The sequence below is a fragment of the Pseudophryne corroboree genome, unplaced genomic scaffold, assembly GCF_028390025.1.
Source record: "Pseudophryne corroboree isolate aPseCor3 unplaced genomic scaffold, aPseCor3.hap2 scaffold_150, whole genome shotgun sequence".
NCBI lineage: Eukaryota > Metazoa > Chordata > Amphibia > Anura > Myobatrachidae > Pseudophryne > Pseudophryne corroboree.
The window spans coordinates 1,230,097-1,250,547 of record NW_026968131.1 but is presented as its reverse complement, the minus strand read 5'-3'; the positions used below and the strand labels follow the sequence as shown (position 1 = coordinate 1,250,547).

The window sequence follows — 20,451 nt, the reverse complement described above, 5'->3', positions numbered from 1 at the left end:
ATACTGAAGCACCATCAAATATCAAACCATATGCAATAACTAGTACAAGCATTCCTGGGGACAGGTCTGCAGGAGACGAATTTGCATACGGTGATGTCATCCAAGCAGTGGGCCAAAGTTGGCTGGAACCCTCATCTGCATATGAAAAGAGAAAAGGGTTATGCAGGGCATGGCGGCCTTTTGCGGCGCTTGGATGACCCCTAGTTCGCATTAAACACCTCCACCCTCCTTCGGTGTGGGGCTCATGTTGGCTATGCCCCAGCCCCTGAAGCATTCAAGCTGATTTCTTGCAGCAGCTGGGCACTGTAACAGCTCCAGAGCTGCTCTGTAAGGCAAATAAAAGGGTGTGGGCCCTGCAGCACTACCTGTAGTTCGCATTGTGCGTTGGAAGGCACAAAGTAAGCAGACGGGAGAAGTCAGGATAGTGCGCAAGGGCATAGAAGGGAGCGGCTCAAGAAAAGAGAAGTGGAAACAGACAGCAAACTAGGCTGGAGAGAGACCTGAGACAAAGAGATCTGAATTATACGAGAGCCGACCAGGGGAAACACAAATTATGCAGTCAAGTTTCCCACATTTGGGGAAATCGCAGGGGCAGCACACCCAGAGTGCAATGGGTGAGCCTTGCCCTGGGAGAAGCACCTTCAAGATCATAGTATCTCACCTGGCAGGTAAGTAGGAGTTGGGCTAGAGCTGGGGAGGGTCGCTGCTCGGGCACCCCCCTGTCAAGTGAAGGAGATCCAACTGAGGCAGCACAATGGAACTCTCGAAAGAAGAACAAGGCTAGAGGAAGATCTGAGACAAAGAAATCTGACTTTTACCAGAGCTGACCAGCGGAAAACACAAACACAGTCCCCCACTACCACAAATAATGCAGGCGAGTTTCCCACATTTGGGGAAATCACAGGGGTCAGCATACCCAGAATGCAATGAATGAAACTCACCCTGGGTGAACAATTTTCATGACCATGGTGTCTCCTATGCAAAATAAGTATGATTTGGGATAGGGCTGGGGAGGGCCGCTGCTCAGGCACATCTCTGTCAAGTAAAGGAGATTCAACTGAGGCAGCACAAGGGAACTCTCATCTGGGGACAACAACTGCAGGGAGAACACATATTTTCAGATGAACATGGGAGGGCAGAAGGCTGCCTAATACTGAAGCACCCCCAAACAACAAACCAAATGCAACAACTAGTGCAAGCATTCCTGGGGGAAGGCCTGCAGCAGATGGATTTGCATATGGTGATGTTATCCAAGCAGTGGGTCAAAGTTGGCTTCAACCCTCATCTGCTTATGAAAAGAGAAAAGGGGCGTGCAGGGCATGGCAGCCTTTTGCGGTGCTTGGATGACCCCTAGATCGCATTAAACACCCCCACCCTCCTTTGGTGTGGGGCTCATGTTGGCCATGCCCCATCCCATGAAGCATTCAAGCTGATTTCTTGCAGCAGCTGGGCATTGTAACAGCTCCAGAGCTGCTCTGTAAGGCAAGTAAAAGGGTGTGGGCCCTGTAGCACTACCTGTAGTTTGCATTGTGCATTGGAAGGCACAAAGTAAGCAGACGGGAGGAGAAGTCAGGATAGTGCACAAGGGTATAGAAGGGAGGGGCTCAAGAAAAAAAGAAGTGGAAACAGACAGCAAACTAGGCTGGAGAGAGACCTGAGACAAAGAGATCTGAATTATACGAGAGCCGACCAGAGGAAACACAAATTATGCAGTCAAGTGTCCCACATTTGGGGAAATCGTAGGAGCAGCACACCCAGAGTGCAATGGGTGAGCCTTGCCCTGGGAGAAGCACCGTCCTGATTATAGTATCTCACCTGGGTGTGCTGCCCCTGCGATTTCCCCAAATGTGGGAAACTTGACTGCATAATTTGTGTTTCCCCTGGTCGGCTCTCATATAATTCAGATCTCTTTGTCTCAGGTCTCTCTCCAGCCTAGTTTGCTGTCTGTTTCCACTTCTTTTTTCTTGAGCCCCTCCCTTCTATACCCTTGTGGACTATCCTGACTTCTCCTCCTGTCTGCTTACTTTGTGCCTTCCAATGCACAATGCAAACTACAGGTAGTGCTGCAGGGCCCACACCCTTTTAGTTGCCTTACAGAGCAGCTCTGGAGCTGTTACAGTGCCAAGCTGCTGCAAGAAATCAGCTTGAATGCTTCAGGGGCTGGGGCATGGCCAACATGAGCCCCACACCAAAGGAGTGTGGGGGTGTTTAATGCGAACTAAGGGTCATCCAAGCGCCGCAAAAGGCCGCCATGCCCTGCATACCCCTTTTCTCTTTTCATATGCAGATGAGGGTTCCAGCCAACTTTGGCCCACTGCTTGGATGACATCACTGTATGCAAATCCGTCTTCTGCAGACCTTCCCCCAGGAATGCTTGTACTAGTTGTTGCATTTGGTTTGTTGTTTGGGGGTGCTTCAGTATTAGGCAGCCTTCTGCCCTCCCATGTTCATCTGAAAATATGTGTTCTCACTGCAGTTGTTGTCCCCAGATGGGAGTTCCCTTGTGCTGCCTCAGTTGAATCTCCTTTACTCTAAAACTTTTAAAACTTAGCAAAAGTGTTTACTAAATAGCTGCTCGGCAAAGTTGCAATGCCGAGACTCCCCGACCAGCTGCCCAGGATGAACCCACCTTTCTAGTAGAATGGGTCTTCACCTAATTCAGTAACGGCAATCCTGCCGTGGAATGAGCATGCTGAATCTTACCACAGATCCAGCGCATAATGGTCTACATGGACGCAGGACACCCAATCCTGTTGGGAGCATACAGGACAAACAGAGCCTCTGTTTTCCTAATCTGAACCGTTCTGGTGACATAAATTTTCAAAGTTCTGACCACAGCCAGAGACTTTGACTCAACGAAGGTGTCAGTGGCCAAAGGCACCATGTGGAAAGATGAACCACCTTCGGCAGAAATTGTTGACGTGTCCTCAATTCTGCTCTATCTTCATGAAAGATCAAATAAAGGCTCTTGTGATACTGCATGGTTTGTACTGTTTTCCATGTGCTCCCAGATCTTTCAAAAAAGAAGCATGGTCAAGAAAGTTCTGTTTGAAAAGAAACAACATTTACTGTCATTGTTATAGAATTTGGGAGAAAAAACAAGAAGAAATCTGCACTGTTGACGCACTGGACAGAATGAATGAATCATAAAATATAACCTTTATTAAGTATGTATTAAAATTGGATAAATATTAATATTATTATCCCAAACTGCAGTGAAACATAAAGGTTAAAATCACAGAACTAACATACATGTGCATAAGAAGAATAAAGAGATGTGAAAAAAAGGTTTAAAAAGCGTGTCCGTGTGTGATTATTTTTGAAGGCACAACCCTGGCGGGGTTGTTTATATAGATATATATGTTGCTAATAATCACTTTCTAGCGTAATGTTATTAAATAGCTGTTAGTATCTATGTCGTCAGGTACCACTGGGTCGTATCCTATATACTCCTGTGGGAAACTTGACTGCATAATTTGTGTTTCCCCTGGTCGGCTCTCGTATAATTCAGATCTCTTTGTCTCAGGTCTCTCTCCAGCCTAGTTTGCTGTCTGTTTCCACTTCTCTTTTCTTGAGCCGCTCCCTTCTATGCCCTTGTGCACTCTCCTGACTTCTCCTGTCTGCTTACTTTGTGCCTTCCAACGCACAATGCAAACTACAGGTAGTGCTGCAGGGCCCACACCCTTTTACTTGCCTTACAGAGCAGCTCTGGAGCTGTTACAGTGCCCAGCTGCAGCAAGAAATCAGCTTGAATGCTTCAGGTGCTGGGGCATAGCCAACAAGAGCCCCACACCGACGGAGGGTGGAGGTGTTTAATGCAAACTAGGGGTCAGCCAAGCGCCGCAAAAGGCCGCCATGCCCTGCATGCCCCTTTTCTCTTTTCATATGCAGACGAGGGTTGAAGCCAACTTTGACCCACTGCTTGGATGACATCACCATATGCAAATCCATCTGCGGCAGGCCTTCCCCCAGGAATGCTTGCACTAGTTGTTGCATTTGGTTTGTTGTTTGGGGGTGCTTCAGTATTAGGCAGCCTTCTGCCCTCCCATGTTCATCTGAAAATATGTGTTCTCCCTGCAGTTGTTGTCCCCAGATGAGAGTTCCCTTGTGCTGCCTCAGTTGAATCTCCTTTACTTGACAGAGATGTGCCTGAGCAGCGGCCCTCCCCAGCCCTATCCCAAATCATACTTATTTTGCATAGGAGATACCATGGTCATGAAGATTGTTCTCCCAGGGTTAGGTTCATTCATTGCATTCTGGGTAGCTGACCTCTGTGATTTCCCCAAATGTGGGAAACTCAACTGCATTATTTGTGGTAGTGGGGGACTGTGTTTGTGCTTTCCTCTGGTCAGCTCTGGTAAAAGTCAGATTTCTTTGTCTCAGATCTTCCTCTAGCCTTGTTCTTCTTTCAAGAGTTCCCTTGTGCTGCCTCAGTTGGATCTCCTTCACTTGACAGGGGGGTGCCCGAGCAGCGACCCTCCCCAGCTCTAGCCCAACTCCTACTTACCTGCCAGGTGAGATACTATGATCATGAAGTTGCTTCTCCCAGGGCAAGGCTCACCCATTGCACTCTGGGTGTGCTGCCCCTGCGATTTCCCCAAATGTGGGAAACTTGACTGCATAATTTGTGTTTTCCCTAGTCGGCTCTCATATAATTCAGATCTCTTTGTCTCAGGTCTCTCTCCAGCCTAGTTTGCTGTCTGTTTCCACTTCTTTTTTCTTGAGCCCCTCCCTTCTACACCCTTGTGCACTATCCTGACTTCTCCTCCTGTCTGCTTACTTTGTGCCTTCCGATGCACAATGCAAACTACAGGTAGTGCTGCAGGGCCCACACCCTTTTACTTGCCTTACAGAGCAGCTCTGGAGCTGTTATAGTGCCAAGCTGCTGAAAGAAATCAGCTTGAATGCTTCAGGGGCTGGGGCATGGCCAACATGAGCCCCACACCGAAGGAGGGTGGGGGTGTTTAATGCGAACTAAGGGTCATCCAAGCGCCGCAAAAGGCCGCCATGCCCGGCATACCCCTTTTCTCTTTTCATATGCAGATGAGGGTTCCAGCCAACTTTGGCCCACTGCTTGGATGACATCACTGTATGCAAATCCGTCTTCTGCAGACCTTCCCCCAGGAATGCTTGTACTAGTTGTTGCATTTGGTTTGTTGTTTGGGGGTGCTTCAGTATTAGGCAGCCTTCTGCCCTCCCATGTTCATCTGAAAATATGTGTTCTCCCGGCAGTTGTTGTCCCCAGATGAGAGTTCCTTTGTGCTGCCTCAGTTGAATCTCCTTTACTTGACAGAGATGTGCCTGAGCAGCGGCCCTCCCCAGCCAATTCCCAAATCATACTTATTTTGCATAGGAGATACCATGGTCATAAAGATTGTTCTCCCAGGGTGAGGTTCATTCATTGCATTCTGGGTATGCTGACCCCTGTGATTTCCCCAAATGTGGGAAACTCAACTGCATTATTTGTGGTAGTGGGGGACTGTGTTTGTGTTTTCCTCTGGTCAGCTCTGGTAAAAGTCAGATTTCTTTGTCTCAGATCTTCCTCTAGCCTTGTTCTTCTTTCGAGAGTTCCATTGTGCTGCCTCAGTTTGATCTCCTTCACTTGACAGGGGGGTACCCAAGCAGCGACCCTCCCCAGCTCTAGCCCAACTCCTACATACCTGCCAGGTGAGATACTATGATCATGAAGGTGCTTCTCCCAGGGCAAGGCTCACCCATTGCACTCTGGGTGTGCTGCTCCTGCGATTTCCCCAAATGTGGGAAACTTGACTGCATAATTTGTGTTTCCCCTGGTCGGCTCTCGTATAATTCAGATCTCTTTGTCTCAGGTCTCTCTCCAGCCTAGTTTGCTGTCTGTTTCCACTTCTCTTTTCTTGAGCCGCTGCCTTCTATGCCCTTGTGCACTCTCCTGACTTCTCCTGTCTGCTTACTTTGTGCCTTCCAACGCACAATGCAAACTACAGGTAGTGCTGCAGGGCCCACACCCTTTTACTTGCCTTTCAGAGCAGCTCTGGAGCTGTTACAGTGCCCAGCTGCTGCAAGAAATCAGCTTGAATGCTTCAGGGGCTGGGGCATAGCCAACATGAGCCCCACACCGACGGAGGGTGGAGGTGTTTAATGCGAACTAAGGGTCATCCAAGCGCCGCAAAAGGCCGCCATGCCCTGCATACCCCTTTTCTCTTTTCATATGCAGATGAGGGTTCCAGCCAACTTTGGCCCACTGCTTGGATGACATCACCGTATGCAAATCCGTCTTCTGCAGACCTTTTCCCAGGAATGCTTGTACTAGTTGTTGCATTTGGTTTGTTGTTTGGGGGTGCTTCAGTATTAGGCAGCCTTCTGCTCTCCCATGTTCATCTGAAAATATCTGTTCTCCCTGCAGTTGTTGTCCCCAGATGAGAGTTCCCTTGTGCTGCCTCAGTTGAATCTCCTTTACTTGACAGAGATGTGCCTGAGCAGCGGCCCTCCCCAGCCCTATCCCAAATCATACTTATTTTGCATAGGAGATACCATTGTCATGAAGATTGTTCTCCCAGGGTGAGGTTCATTCATTGCATTCTGGGTATGCTGACCCCTGTGATTTCCCCAAATGTGGGAAACTCGACTGCATTATTTGTGGTAGTGGGGGACTGTGTTTGTGCTTTCCTCTGGTCAGCTCTGGTAAAAGTCAGATTTCTTTGTCTCAGATCTTCCTCTAGCCTTGTTCTTTTTTCGAGAGTTTCCTTGTGCTGCCTCAGTTGGATCTCCTTCACTTGACAGGGGGGTGCCCGAACAGCGACCCTCCCCAGCTCTAGCCCAACTCCTACTTACCTGCCAGGTGAGATACTATGATCAGGAAGGTGCTTCTCCCAGGGCAAGGCTCACCCAATGCACTCTGGGTGTGCTGCTCCTACGATTTCCCCAAATGTGGGACACTTGATTACATAATTTGTGTTTCCTCTGGTCGGCTCTCGTATAATTCAGATCTCTTTGTCTCAGGTCTCTCTCCAGCCTAGTTTGCTGTCTGTTTCCACTTCTCTTTTCTTGAGCCGCTCCCTTCTATGCCCTTGTGCACTATCCTGACTTCTCCCGTCTGCTTACTTTGTGCCTTCCAACGCACAATGCAAACTACAGGTAGTGCTGCAGGGCCCACACCCTTTAACTTGCTTTACAGAGCAGCTCTGGAGCTGTTACAGTGCCCAGCTGCTGCAAGAAATCAGCTTGAATGCTTCAGGGGCTGGGGCATAGCCAACATGAGCCCCACACCGAAGGAAGGTGGAGGTGTTTAATGCGAACTAGGGGTCATCCAAGCGCCGCAAAAGGCCGCCATGCCCTGCACACCCCATTTTTATTTTCATATGCAGACGAGGGTTGAAGCCAACTTTGACCCACTGCTTGGATGACATCACCATATGCAAATCCATCTGCTGCAGGCCTACCCCCAGGAATGTTTGCACTAGTAGTTGCATTTGGTTTGTTGTTTGGGGGTGCTTCAGTATTAGGCAGCCTTCTGCCCTCCCATGTTCATCTGAAAATATGTGTTCTCCCTGCAGTTGTTGTCCCCAGATGAGAGTTCCCTTGTGTTGCCTCAGTTGAATCTCCTTTACTTGACAGAGATGTGCCTGAGCAGCGGCCCTCCCCAGCCCTATCCCAAATCATACTTATTTTGCATAGGAGATACCATGGTCATGAAGATTGTTCTCCCAGGGTGAGGTTCATTCATTGCACTCTGGGTATGCTGACCCCTGTGATTTCCCCAAATGTGGGAAACTCGACTGCATTATTTGTGGTAGTGGGGGACTGTGTTTGTGCTTTCCTCTGGTCAGCTCTGGTAAAAGTCAGATTTCTTTGTCTCAGATCTTCCTCTAGCCTTGTTCTTCTTTCGAGAGTTCCCTTGTGCTGCCTCAGTTGGATCTCCTTCACTTGACAGGGGGTGCCCGAGCAGCAATCCTCCACAGCTCTAGCCCAACTCCTACTTACCTGCCAGGTGAACTATGATCTTCACTGTTAGGGCAATCAGGATGTGGAATTCCCTGCCAGGGAAGGTGGTAATGGCGGACTCTGTAATTGGATTTAAAAAAGGAATGGATACATTTCTGAATGAAAAAGCTATCCAAGGTTATAATACTTAAAATATCAACATGGTTAATCCGGGGGTAACATGAGTTATAGTAGCTAACTAGTCATAAAACATTATTCAGCAAGTATGTAGAATCATCACAACTTAAAACAGGTTGAACACGATGGGCAATTTGCCTCTATTCAACCTCAAAAACTATGTTACTATATGTTACTATATTACTATGTTACTGTAGTATACAGAACACCACAATGTAATGAGCAGTGATAGTGAGCACTGATGAGGATACTAGAACTGACACTGAGCAGCAAGATGCAGCACTGGACTATTAGTAATGTACTGTAGTATGCTGAGCACCACAATGCAGCACAAGACAATGAGCAGTGATACTGAGCACTGATGAGGATACTACTGAGAACTGACACTGAGCAGGAGAGACACACTACTAGTATTACAGAGCAGCAATAAGTAACCACTGATACTGAGCACTGATATTGAGATTTCCACTGAGAGAACATAGCCACGTCCTCTCCGCTCTCTCTTCAATGCACGAGTAAAAATGGCGGCAACGCGCAGCTCTTTATATGGAATCCGAATCTCGCGAGAATACGACAGCGGGATGATGACATTTTCCCTTGTTCAGGTTTTCCGAGTCAGGCGGGAACAACCGAGCCTGCCTCGGATCAGTGTAAACCACGTGGAGTTCGTCGGGAATTCGGTTCTCGGAGAACCGAACCCGCTCCTCTCTACCTTATACCCATCAATTTTTTTATTTTCAATCTAAGCCCCTGCAGTTTTCTGTAAGCATCTGCTTCGCTATGATGATCAACAAGTCACAAGGGCAAACACTCAGGGCTTGAGGCGTAGATCTTAGGACCAGCTGCTACAAGCATGGCAGAGGTGTCACTATCACTGGTGACACCCAGAGAGGTGGCGAGGGAGATTGTAATGCAGTGCGCGCAGATAAGCAGTGCAATGGTAAAAAGGAGGCATGGTTTCATAGGTAGGGGCGTGGCCTGGTGGCCTGAATCTACATTTTGTTGCTCCGGGTGTCCCGGGGGTTGGGGGCTGCACCCGGGGACTAGTGTGTGTGCGGTGCTGGCTCCTGCACAGTGACAGGGCATGGCCACCGAGCATGACGCCTCCATTCTTGACCATGCTGTAATTGCAGTCGCACTGCAGTTCAGCGTGATCATATAAAATGGTGTAGCCTCCTGCTGGTGCAGACTGTATGTGCGCGCAGGAAGCCGCCACCATTTTTGTGATCACAGCGGCTGAATGTGATGTCATACAGCCGCTGTGACCACGCCCCCTGTGTCTCCTCCGTTGCAGACCCCATTTTGAAGCCTTGCCCCCGCACCGCTCCATCCCTGACTTGGAAATGGAGTGTTGCTGACCCCCCTCTCCCCCCCCCCCCGCCCCGATTGACAGGCAGAGGCGATCGCATTCTCTGCGGGGTGCCGCAGAAAATGCAGGCACATGCATATGCTCTTAGCAATTTTTGCAGTTGGATCGCTTATTGTGATTGCAATCCAACCTGAATCAGGCCCTATTACCTATCACAATGCGCTGCAGGCAGTACAAAATTGGGTTAATATAGGAGTAAAACTCCCAGACCTGTGCTCCTTAATTGTACCTGGTGGCTAGTGGAGCGGCTGCCCAGTAATCAGTGTCCACGCCAGTGCGCACACGGTCCACCCCCTACGGCCACGCTCCCCTTCATCAGCGGCCTCGTGATCCGGAAGGGCGGTGTGTGTGTGACTGACCTTAGGAAGAAACTGGAGCCTCCGCTGCAGTGACCCAGCAACCAGGGCACGGGAGTATACAGCGCCGCTGGGAGTGATGAAGCTGCAGTAAAGATGTCTATTAGACCTAGCCTGCTGCAGCCCTTGTAGATTCTCATAAAACAAGTTCTTCTTTTCTTGTCAAAATTAATAGCTAAGAATAGGCTGCCTGAGGCAGGCCCCTGTTAAGAGGCCTGCTACTGAAGGCACCAACTACAAACTGAGCTCCCTGTTCATGGAAGCGGGGTTATAGAGGAGAATGCACTGAGAATCTTGGGAACAGTCAAAAGCTTTGAGCCGGTTGGTGCCTCAGATCAAGATCCTACTCTACACCCCAATGTGAATCCTTGTGGAGTCCAGTGTACCCCACAGAAGAAATTAATGTGTCACACCCATTGGCAGCAACCTTAGAATAGCTGCTGACGGGCACAATTGAGAAAGGAAGGGGGGGGGGGGGGACATTTGAATCCAGCACATAGATGCAATTCAAATATGTAATTTGTACCTTCCTATTTTAAAATATAATGGATGAACCTCACCCTGTGAGAACAATCTTCATGATCAAGAGATCTCATATGCAAAATAAGTATGAGTTGGGATAGGGCTGGGGAGGGTGGCTGCTCGGGCAGCCCCTCCCCCGTCAAGTTAAGGAGATTCAACTGAGGACGCACAAGGGAACTCTCGTCTGGGGACAACAACTGCAGGGAGACCACATCTGTTCAGATGAACATGGGAGGGTGGAAGGCTGCCTAATATTGAAGCACCATCAAATATCAAACCATATGCAACAACTAGTACAAGCATTCCAGGGGGAAGGTCTGCAGAAGACGGATTTGCATACGGTGATGTCATCCAAGCAGTGGACCAAAGTTGGCTGGAACTCTCATCTGCATATGAAAAGAGAAAAGGGGCATGCAGGGCATGGCGGCCTTTTGCGGTGCTTGGATGACCCCTAGTTCGCATTAAACACCCCCACCCTCCTTTGGTGTGGGGCTCATGTTGGCCATGCCCCATCCCCTGAAGCATTCAAGCTGATTTCTTGCAGCAGCTGGGCACTGTAACAGCTCCAGAGCTGTTCTGTAAGGCAAGTAAAAGGGTGTGGGCCCTGCAGCACCACCTGTAGTTCGCATTGTGCGTTGGAAGGCACAAAGTAAGCAGACGGGAGGAGAAGTCAGGATAGTGCGCAAGGGCATCCTTTTCTCTTAGTCCGTAGAGGATGCTGGGGTCACATTAAGAACCATGGGGTATAGACGGGATCCGCAAGAGACATGGGCACTTTAAGACTTTCAAAGGGTGTGAACTGGCTCCTCCCTCTATGCCCCTCCTCCAGACTCCAGTTATAGGAACTGTGCCCAGGGAGACGGACATTTCGAGGAAAGGATTTATTGTTAAACTAAGGTGAGCATCTTACCAGCTCACACCTTAAGCATGCCGCAGAACGTGGCATTCAACAGAACACAAGCCAACGGCATGAACAATTGCAGCAAAAAGCTGACCAGAACCATAACACAACATGTGTATAACCACAAGTAATAACTGCAGACACAGTATGGACTGGGACGGGTGCCCAGCATCCTCTACGGACTAAGAGAAAAGGATTTACCGGTAGGTATTAAAATCCTATTTTCTCATATGACCTAGAGGATGCTGGGGTCACATTAAGAACCATGGGGTTATACCAAAGCTCTTGAACGGGTGGGAGAGTGCGTACGACTCTGCAGCACCGAATGACCCAACTTGAGGTTATCATCAGCCAAGGTATCAAACTTGTAAAACTTAGCAAAAGTGTTTACTAAATAGCTGCTCGGCAAAGTTGCAATGCCGAGACTCCCCGACCAGCTGCCCAGGATGAACCCACCTTTCTAGTAGAATGGGTCTTCACCTAATTCAGTAACGGCAATCCTGCCGTGGAATGAGCATGCTGAATCTTACCACAGATCCAGCGCATAATGGTCTACATGGAAGCAGGACACCCAATCCTGTTGGGAGCATACAGGACAAACAGAGCCTCTGTTTTCCTAATCTGAACCGTTCTGGTGACATAAATTTTCAAAGTTCTGACCACAGCCAGAGACTTTGACTCAACGAAGGTGTCAGTGGCCAAAGGCACCATGTGGAAAGATGAACCACCTTCGGCAGAAATTGTTGACGTGTCCTCAATTCTGCTCTATCTTCATGAAAGATCAAATAAAGGCTCTTGTGATACTGCATGGTTTGTACTGTTTTCCATGTGCTCCCAGATCTTTCAAGCAAGTAGCATGGTCAAGAAAGTTCTGTTTGAAAAGTAACAACATTTACTGTCATTGTTATAGAATTTGGGAGAAAAAACAAGAAGAAATCTGCACTGTTGACGCACTGGACAGAATGAATGAATCATAAAATATAACCTTTATTAAGTATGTATTAAAATTGGATAAATATTAATATTATTATCCCAAACTGCAGTGAAACATAAAGGTTAAAATCACAGAACTAACATACATGTGCATAAGAAGAATAAAGAGATGTGAAAAAAAGGTTTAAAAAGCGTGTCCGTGTGTGATTATTTTTGAAGGCACAACCCTGGCGGGGTTGTTTATATAGATATATATGTTGCTAATAATCACTTTCTAGCGTAATGTTATTAAATAGCTGTTAGTATCTATGTCGTCAGGTACCACTGGGTCGTATCCTATATACTCCCTTCACTCAATAGGGGTTACCTCCCGGGAAGCCATCCCCATTGGCGAATTTGTGGGGGTGATTGAGTATAACCGGTAAGCTAACCTCCAATTTGTGGGGTGCTTAGGTAGATGGGGATCACTTATTTCTCTGTGTCCCCTAAGACTATATTCCTAAATTCAATACCATAGCTTTCTATATCGGATAAGGAATCACTTGATAGGGAAATCTCTATGCATCATGGAAAGATCATATTTATTAATATCCAAACTAAAAAAATGATGAATAGCTTTAATTTAGCTGTTTAGATATAGTTAATTGGCGAGATATACCAACAGGTGCGGTTGCCTTAAGGAATATGGCAATTCTAATATAAATAGCAGCCCTCCTTCATATAATCAGCCAGATCTTATTAAATCTGGTCCAGATATAGCCGTTCAGATATACTTAATTGACAACATATATCAATCGGTGGGGTTGCCTTAAGGAATATAGCAATTCCAATTCTCATATAAATAGCAACCTTCCTTCATATATTCAGCCAGATCTTATTTAATCTGATCTAGGCGTAGGCAATAATGCTTTCCTTAGAGGTATAGCCACCTCAATTCTTATTAGGAAGCAAAGTGTCTGTCATAATGGTTTATCCAATTCATCTAAGAAATAATATATTCCATGTGTCAGAGATTCATTACTCTCTATTTACACTGTTAAAGAGTTAATTCTTATTATGTTACAGTGTAATGAAATTATCATATAGGGAGATGTGGCAATTCCATGTGCTATATATATAATAACCCTTAGTGGTCCAGATTCCACAATGAGGAATTTTCTTATAAACCGCTGAAACACACAGCTGTTTGACTGACTTCCAAATATATCTATCTCACTTTGTAACAGTCTTATGATAGAGAAACCGTTACATATTCGGTCACTTAGTTATCTAAAGGTAAACAGACTCAGTGTGAGGGTAATATAATATATCAAATGCGCTGTCAATAATCGTGGTAACTGGTGTAATAATGTGGTATATTGAGTATGCTAGTAAGGCATATAACTGCTCTCCAGCCTTTAAGTGTTACCAATCAATTTGTTACACTGTAAAGGATTTATGGTGTCCTGTTAGGACATGCAGCTGCTAGGCTGACTCAAAGATTTATCCATTTGTAACAATTATGTAACAGTTATATACATGTTACTGGTATTACATATAAATAGTATGACACAGGCCAGCAGTCCCATGTGTCTAGATTCCACAATAGGAGATTTTCTTTGTCTTATAAACTGCTGGAACACACAGCTGCTAGACTGACTTCAAATATATATACCGGTATTACTTTGTAACAGTCTTATAGTAAAGAGACTGTTACACACTGTCATTTAGTTATCTCAAGGTTAGCAGATTCTGTATTACTTTGTAACAGTCTTATAGTAAAGAGACTGTTACACACTGTCATTTAGTTATCTCAAGGTTAGCAGATTCTGTGTGAGGATAGTGTTCTGTTAGAACATGCAGCTGCTAGGCTGACTCATAGAAAATGTATCCATTTGTAACAAATGACACATACAGCATTAAATTAATATCTATAGCAGCCCATGTGACATCTCTACTCTTATCATAATTGTCTGGTTATTGCCAATCTGGACAGCAGGAGTGATATATATTCACTAGTCCCAATATCCCATCATATAAATATACCCACACTGATATACATTCTTATCAAGAGTTATTAGTAGCTATCTGTATGCACTTTAGACATTGTAATTGCTAAGTGACATCATATCTAGTGTATTCCTTTCTTATAGCTCAGCTTCTATTCCCTATTAGTGGAGACTAACAGCTAACATCATAATCATATATTTTTGTTTTATAACATTTCACATGAGTCAAATACACGCGGACACGCCGTGCCCTACACGCGTGTTTCACTGCATCTATGGCAACTTACATTAAAGCTAACAAGAAAGCACACTCGTTCTGTCTTTAAACTGATAAAAGAAACCCCAATAATATGGGGCATGCAAAAATTTAGATAAAACTCAGTTTTGCTCCTCTCCACGGAAATCTTTAGTAAAAGGCGAAAGATTTGTTCGTTCTGAAGAGAAACCAGAGCATGACCAAGATTCCACCTGTCGCCTGAGTGCCATGCCAGCAGTCCTCATTCAGCTCAAAGTGAGCACCCAATATGAAAGAAAGAAAGCAGATTTCTCACCAGGCTTCCCCTTGCTATAAGCATGGTTTGTACTCTTTTCCATGTGCTCCCAGATCTTTCAAGCAATTAGTATGGTCAAGAAAGTTCTGCTTGAAAAGAAACAGACATTTACTGTCATTGTTATACAAATAAACTTACATTAAAGCCAACAAGAAAGCTCACTCGTTCTGTCTTTAAACTGATAAAAGAAACCCCAATAATATGGGGCATGCAAAAATTGAGATAAAACTCAGTTTTGCTCCTCTCCACGGATAATCTTTAATAAAAGGCGAAAGATTTGTTCATTCTGAAGAGAAACCAGAGCATGACCAAGATTCCACCTGTCGCCTGAGTGCCATGCCAGCAGTCCTCATTCAGATCAAAGTGAGCGCCCAATTTGAAAGAAAGCAGATTTCTCACCTGGCTTCTCCTTGCTATAAGCATGGTTTGTACTGTATTCCATGTGCTCCCAGATCTTTCAAGCAAGTAGCATGGTCAAGAAAGTTCTGTTTGAAAAGAAACAAACATTTACTGTAATTTCTATGCAAATGAGCTTTCATTAAAGCACACTCATTCTATCTTTAAACCGATAAAAGAAACCCCAAAAAGATGGGGCATGCAAAAATTGAGGTAAAACTCAGTTTTGCTCCTCTCCACGGAAATCTTTAGTAAAAGGCGAAAGATTTGTTCGTTCTGAAGAGAAACCAGAGCATGACCAAGATTTTCATCTGAAAATATGTGTTCTCCCTGCAGTTGTTGTCCCCAGATGAGAGTTCCCTTGTGCTGCCTCAGTTGAATCTCCTTTACTTGACAGAGATGTGCCTGAGCAGCGGCCCTCCCCAGCCCTATCCCAAATCATACTTATTTTGCATAGGAGATACCATGGTCATGAAGATTGTTCTCCCAGGGTGAGGTTCATTCATTGCATTCTGGGTATGCTGACCCCTGTGATTTCCCCAAATGTGGGAAACTCGACTGCATTATTTGTGGTAGTGGGGGACTGTGTTTGTGCTTTCCTCTGGTCAGCTCTGGTAAAAGTCAGATTTCTTTGTCTCAGATCTTCCTCTAGCCTTGTTCTTCTTTCGAGAGTTCCCTTGTGCTGCCTCAGTTGGATCTCCTTCACTTGAGAGGGGGTGCCCGAGCAGCAATCCTCCACAGCTCTAGCCCAACTCCTACTTACCTGCCAGGTGAGATACTATGATCTTCACTGTTAGGGCAATCAGGATGTGGAATTCCCTGCCAGGGAAGGTGGTAATGGCGGACTCTGTAATTGGATTTAAAAAAGGAATGGATACATTTCTGAATGAAAAAGCTATCCAAGGTTATAATACTTAAAATATCAACATGGTTAATCCGGGGGTAACATGAGTTATAGTAGCTAACTAGTCATAAAACATTATTCAGCAAGTATGTAGAATCATCACAACTTAAAACAGGTTGAACACGATGGGCAATTTGCCTCTATTCAACCTCAAAAACTATGTTACTATATGTTACTATATTACTATGTTACTGTAGTATACAGAAAACCAAAATGCAATGAACAGTGATAGTGAGCACTGATGAGGATACTAGAACTGACACTGAGCAGCAAGATGCAGCACTGGACTATTAGTAATGTACTGTAGTATGCTGAGCACCACAATGCAGCACAAGACAATGAGCAGTGATACTGAGCACTGATGAGGATACTACTGAGAACTGACACTGAGCAGGAGAGACACACTACTAGTATTACTGAGCAGCAATAAGTAACCACTGATACTGAGCACTGCTATTGAGATTTCCACTGAGAGAACATAGCCACGTCCATTCCGCTCTCTCTTCAATGCACGAGTAAAAATGGCGGCAACGCGCAGCTCTTTATATGGAATCCGAATCTCGCGAGAATCCGACAGCGGGATGATGACATTTTCCCTTGTTCAGGTTTTCCGAGTCAGGCGGGAACAACCGAGCCTGCCTCGGACCAGTGTAAACCACGTGGAGTTCGTGGGGAATTCGGTTCTCGGAGAACCGAACCCGCTCCTCTCTACCTTATACCCATCAATTTTTTTATTTTCAATCTAAGCCCCTGCAGTTTTCTGTAAGCATCTGCTTCGCTATGATGATCAACAAGTCACAAGGGCAAACACTCAGGGCTTGAGGCGTAGATCTTAGGACCAGCTGCTACAAGCATGGCAGAGGTGTCACTATTACTGTTGACACCCAGAGAGGTGGCGAGGGAGATTGTAATGCAGTACGCGCAGATAAGCAGCGCAATGGTAAAAAGGAGGCATGGTTTCATAGGTAGGGACGTGGCCTGGTGGCCTGAATCTACATTTTGTTGCTCCGGGTGTCCCGGGGGTTGGGGGCTGCACCCGGGGACTAGTGTGTGAGCGGTGCTGGCTCCTGCACAGTGAAAAGGCATGGCCACCCAGCATGATGCCTCCCTTCTTGACCATGCTGTAATTGCAGTCGCACTGCAGTTCAGCGTGATCATAAAAAATGGTGTAGCCTCCTGCTGGTGCAGACTGTATGTGCGCGCAGGAAGCCGCCACCATTTTTGTGATCACAGCGGCTGAATGTGATGTCATACAGCCGCTGTGACCACGCCCCCTGTGTCTCCTCCGTTGCAGACCCCATTTTGAAGCATTGCCCCCGCACCGCTCCATCCCTGACTTGGAAATGGAGTGTTGCTGACCCACCTATCCCCCCCCCCCGCCCCGATTGACAGGCAGAGGCGATCGCATTCTCTGCAGGGTGCCGCAGAAAATGCAGGCACATGCGTATGCTCTTAGCAATTTTTGCAGTTGGATCGCTTATTGTGATTGCAATCCAACCTGAATCAGGCCCTATTACCTATCACAATGCGCTGCGGGCAGTACAAAATTGGGTTAATATAGGAGAAAAACCCCCAGACCTGTGCTCCTTAACTGTACCTGGTGACTAGTGGAGCGGCTGCCCAGTAATCAGTGTCCACGCCAGTGCGCACATGGTCCACCCCCTACGGCCACGCTCCCCTTCAACAGCGGCCTCGTGATCCGGAAGGGTGGTGTGTGTGTGACTGACCTTAGGATGAAACCGGAGCCTCCGCTGCAGTGACCCAGCAACCAGGGCACGGGAGTATACAGCGCCGCTGGGAGTGATGAAGCTGCAGTAAAGATGTCTATTAGACCTAGCCTGCTGCAGCCCTTGTAGATTCTCATAAAACAAGTTCTTCTTTTCTTGTCAAAATTTATAGCTAAGAATAGGCTGCCTGAGGCAGGCCCCTGTTAAGTGGCCTGCTACTGAAGGCACCAACTACACACTGAGCTCCCTGTTCATGGAAGCGGGGTTATAGAGGAGAATGCACTGAGCATCTTGGGAACAGTCAAAAGCTTTGAGCCGGTTGGTGCCTCAGATCAAGATCCTACTCTACACCCCAATGTGAATCCTTGTGGAGTCCAGTGTACCCCACAGAAGAAATTAATGTGTCACACCCATTGGCAGCAACCTTAGAATAGCTGCTGACGGGCACAATTGAGAATGGAAGGGGGGGGGGGGGGACATTTGAATCCAGCACATAAATGCAATTCAAATATGTAATTTGTACCTTCCTATTTTAAAATATAATGGATGAACCTCACCCTGTGAGAACAATCTTCATGATCAAGAAATCTCATATGCAAAATAAGTATGAGTTGGGATAGGGCTGGGGAGGGTGTCTGCTCTGGCAGCCCCTCCCCCGTCAAGTTAAGGAGATTCAACTGAGGAAGCACAAGGGAACTCTCGTCTGGGGACAACAACTGCAGGGAGACCACATCTTTTCAGATGAACATGGGAGGGCGGAAGGCTGCCTAATACTGAAGCACCATCAAATATCAAACCATATGCAACATCTAGTACAAGCATTCCTGGGGGAAGGTCTGCAGCAGACGGATTTGCATACAGTGATGTTATCCAAGCAGTGGGCCAAAGTTGGCTGGAACCCTCATCTGCATATGAAAAGAGAAAAGGGGCGTGCAGGGCATGGCGGCCTTTTGCAGTGCTTGGATGACCCCTAGTTCTCATTAAACACCCCCACCCTCCTTTGGTGTGGGGCTCATGTTGGCCATGCCCCATCCCCTGAAGCATTCAAGCTGATTTCTTGCAGCAGCTGGGCACTGTAACAGCTCCAGAGCTGTTCTGTAAGGCAAGTAAAAGGGTGTGGGCCCTGCAGCACCACCTGTAGTTTGCATTGTGTGTTGGAAGGCACAAAGTAAGCAGACGGGAGGAGAAGTCAGGATAGTGCGCAAGGGCATCCTTTTCTCTTAGTCCGTAGAGGATGCTGGGGTCACATTAAGAACCATGGGGTATAGACGGGATCCGCAAGAGACATGGGCACTTTAAGACTATCAAAGGGTGTGAACTGGCTCCTCCCTCTATGCCCCTCCTCCAGACTCCAGTTATAGGAACTGTGCCCAGGGAGACGGACATTTCGAGGAAAGGATTTATTGTTAAACTAAGGTGAGCATCTTACCAGCTCACACCTTAAGCATGCCGCAGAACGTGGCATTCAACAGAACACAAGCCAACGGCATGAACAATTGCAGCAAAAAGCTGACCAGAACCATAACACAACATGTGTATAACCACAAGTAATAACTGCAGACACAGTATGGACTGGGACGGGTGCCCAGCATCCTCTACAGACTAAGAGAAAAGGATTTACCGGTAGGTATTAAAATCCTATTTTCTCATAGGACCTAGAGGATGCTGGGGTCACATTAAGAACCATGGGGTTATACCAAAGCTCTTGAACGGGTGGAAGAGTGCGTACGACTCTGCAGCACCGAATGACCCAACTTGAGGTTATCATCGGCAGGGATGCAGTGGCGTTAATGTTTCCTGGTGTCAACCTGTATTATTTCAGTAGATATTGAAATGAGGATGCATCTTGCTGCCTTTCCAATGAAGCAAGTTTAATTTAGTAATAGGTGAAAAACCATCCCTACAAAGATGTTAATCAGATACTTGGCTTTGTGGACACTTTTCAGAGAACAAATTTGTTATCATAAAAATAAAGCCAGAAAATGAAGAGCTGTTTAATCACTCAATTGGATTTTTTTGCCAGCATATTTCTTTTTCTCTGCAAACCACTGCTAAATTGTGCTTCCTAGCTGTTTTTATAAAATCACTGAATCAAATCTAACTCTGATTACATCAGAGAAGGCCAGGTACCCTACACCATAACAGGGGTTTTTGAAATTTTGACTTGTCTACTTAAAGATCACCAAAATCTGATAACAAGGTCAATTACGTCCCTGGGTGGGATTGAACCACCAACCTTTTGGTTAATAGCCGTACACACTAACTGATTGCGCCACAGCGACACTTTGCAAAAGTACATACTGACAAAGGCTAATAAGCATTCATCTAGAACGTTTCCTAGAAAACTTTAAAAAGTCAATAATCTGGAGAGTTTTTGTAAGATGTTTCTTCCATCAACCAATGAAGAAACGCATTGGTACTTTCCCATGATGAGTGAGTGCTTCAGGATCTCTTGCACTTACATGTGCAGCAGAGTACTGCAATGGAAGCATGCTGGGCCCATAACCCAGAGGTAGGCAGATTGAAACTATCCTCTGCTATATGCATTTTTTTTTGTTAATTAAAGTAATCCAAAACTGGGATTGATATTTTTGCTCTTTTATTTTTACTTAAAGTACAATAACTTTTACCATTTTAATTTGTTTTAATAGTATATTGACAGTATTGTTTTCTTTCAAAAATCCACTTAATTTTCTTTACCCTATTA

The 20,451-nt window shown here is 46.2% G+C and overlaps 13 non-coding genes and 1 pseudogene across 13 annotated transcripts; 8 read left to right on the top strand and 6 right to left on the bottom strand.

The window, feature by feature from the left end:
* Positions 1 to 513: 513 nt before the first annotated feature.
* LOC135000040 (U1 spliceosomal RNA) lies at positions 514 to 676 on the bottom strand. The gene has a single exon (XR_010202079.1). It is a non-coding gene; the product is annotated as a U1 spliceosomal RNA (small nuclear RNA).
* Positions 677 to 828: 152 nt separating this feature from the next.
* On the bottom strand, positions 829 to 992 carry LOC134999890 (U1 spliceosomal RNA). Its single transcript, XR_010201956.1, has one exon. It is a non-coding gene; the product is annotated as a U1 spliceosomal RNA (small nuclear RNA).
* Positions 993 to 1,667: 675 nt separating this feature from the next.
* On the bottom strand, positions 1,668 to 1,823 carry LOC134999478 (U1 spliceosomal RNA). The gene has a single exon (XR_010201558.1). It is a non-coding gene; the product is annotated as a U1 spliceosomal RNA (small nuclear RNA).
* Positions 1,824 to 4,184: 2,361 nt separating this feature from the next.
* LOC134999743 (U1 spliceosomal RNA) lies at positions 4,185 to 4,347 on the top strand. The gene has a single exon (XR_010201817.1). It is a non-coding gene; the product is annotated as a U1 spliceosomal RNA (small nuclear RNA).
* A 152-nt stretch (positions 4,348 to 4,499) lies between these two features.
* LOC135000091 (U1 spliceosomal RNA) lies at positions 4,500 to 4,645 on the top strand (annotated as a pseudogene).
* A 691-nt stretch (positions 4,646 to 5,336) lies between these two features.
* Positions 5,337 to 5,500, top strand: LOC134999638 (U1 spliceosomal RNA). Its single transcript, XR_010201717.1, has one exon. It is a non-coding gene; the product is annotated as a U1 spliceosomal RNA (small nuclear RNA).
* Positions 5,501 to 5,652: 152 nt separating this feature from the next.
* Positions 5,653 to 5,815, top strand: LOC135000065 (U1 spliceosomal RNA). Its single transcript, XR_010202102.1, has one exon. It is a non-coding gene; the product is annotated as a U1 spliceosomal RNA (small nuclear RNA).
* A 671-nt stretch (positions 5,816 to 6,486) lies between these two features.
* On the top strand, positions 6,487 to 6,650 carry LOC134999664 (U1 spliceosomal RNA). The gene has a single exon (XR_010201742.1). It is a non-coding gene; the product is annotated as a U1 spliceosomal RNA (small nuclear RNA).
* Positions 6,651 to 6,802: 152 nt separating this feature from the next.
* LOC134999447 (U1 spliceosomal RNA) lies at positions 6,803 to 6,965 on the top strand. Its single transcript, XR_010201542.1, has one exon. It is a non-coding gene; the product is annotated as a U1 spliceosomal RNA (small nuclear RNA).
* Positions 6,966 to 7,636: 671 nt separating this feature from the next.
* LOC134999504 (U1 spliceosomal RNA) lies at positions 7,637 to 7,800 on the top strand. Its single transcript, XR_010201583.1, has one exon. It is a non-coding gene; the product is annotated as a U1 spliceosomal RNA (small nuclear RNA).
* Positions 7,801 to 14,504: 6,704 nt separating this feature from the next.
* On the bottom strand, positions 14,505 to 14,620 carry LOC134999487 (U5 spliceosomal RNA). Its single transcript, XR_010201567.1, has one exon. It is a non-coding gene; the product is annotated as a U5 spliceosomal RNA (small nuclear RNA).
* Positions 14,621 to 14,906: 286 nt separating this feature from the next.
* Positions 14,907 to 15,023, bottom strand: LOC134999588 (U5 spliceosomal RNA). Its single transcript, XR_010201667.1, has one exon. It is a non-coding gene; the product is annotated as a U5 spliceosomal RNA (small nuclear RNA).
* A 270-nt stretch (positions 15,024 to 15,293) lies between these two features.
* LOC134999480 (U5 spliceosomal RNA) lies at positions 15,294 to 15,409 on the bottom strand. Its single transcript, XR_010201560.1, has one exon. It is a non-coding gene; the product is annotated as a U5 spliceosomal RNA (small nuclear RNA).
* A 144-nt stretch (positions 15,410 to 15,553) lies between these two features.
* On the top strand, positions 15,554 to 15,717 carry LOC135000012 (U1 spliceosomal RNA). Its single transcript, XR_010202057.1, has one exon. It is a non-coding gene; the product is annotated as a U1 spliceosomal RNA (small nuclear RNA).
* The last annotated feature ends 4,734 nt before the right edge of the window (positions 15,718 to 20,451 follow it).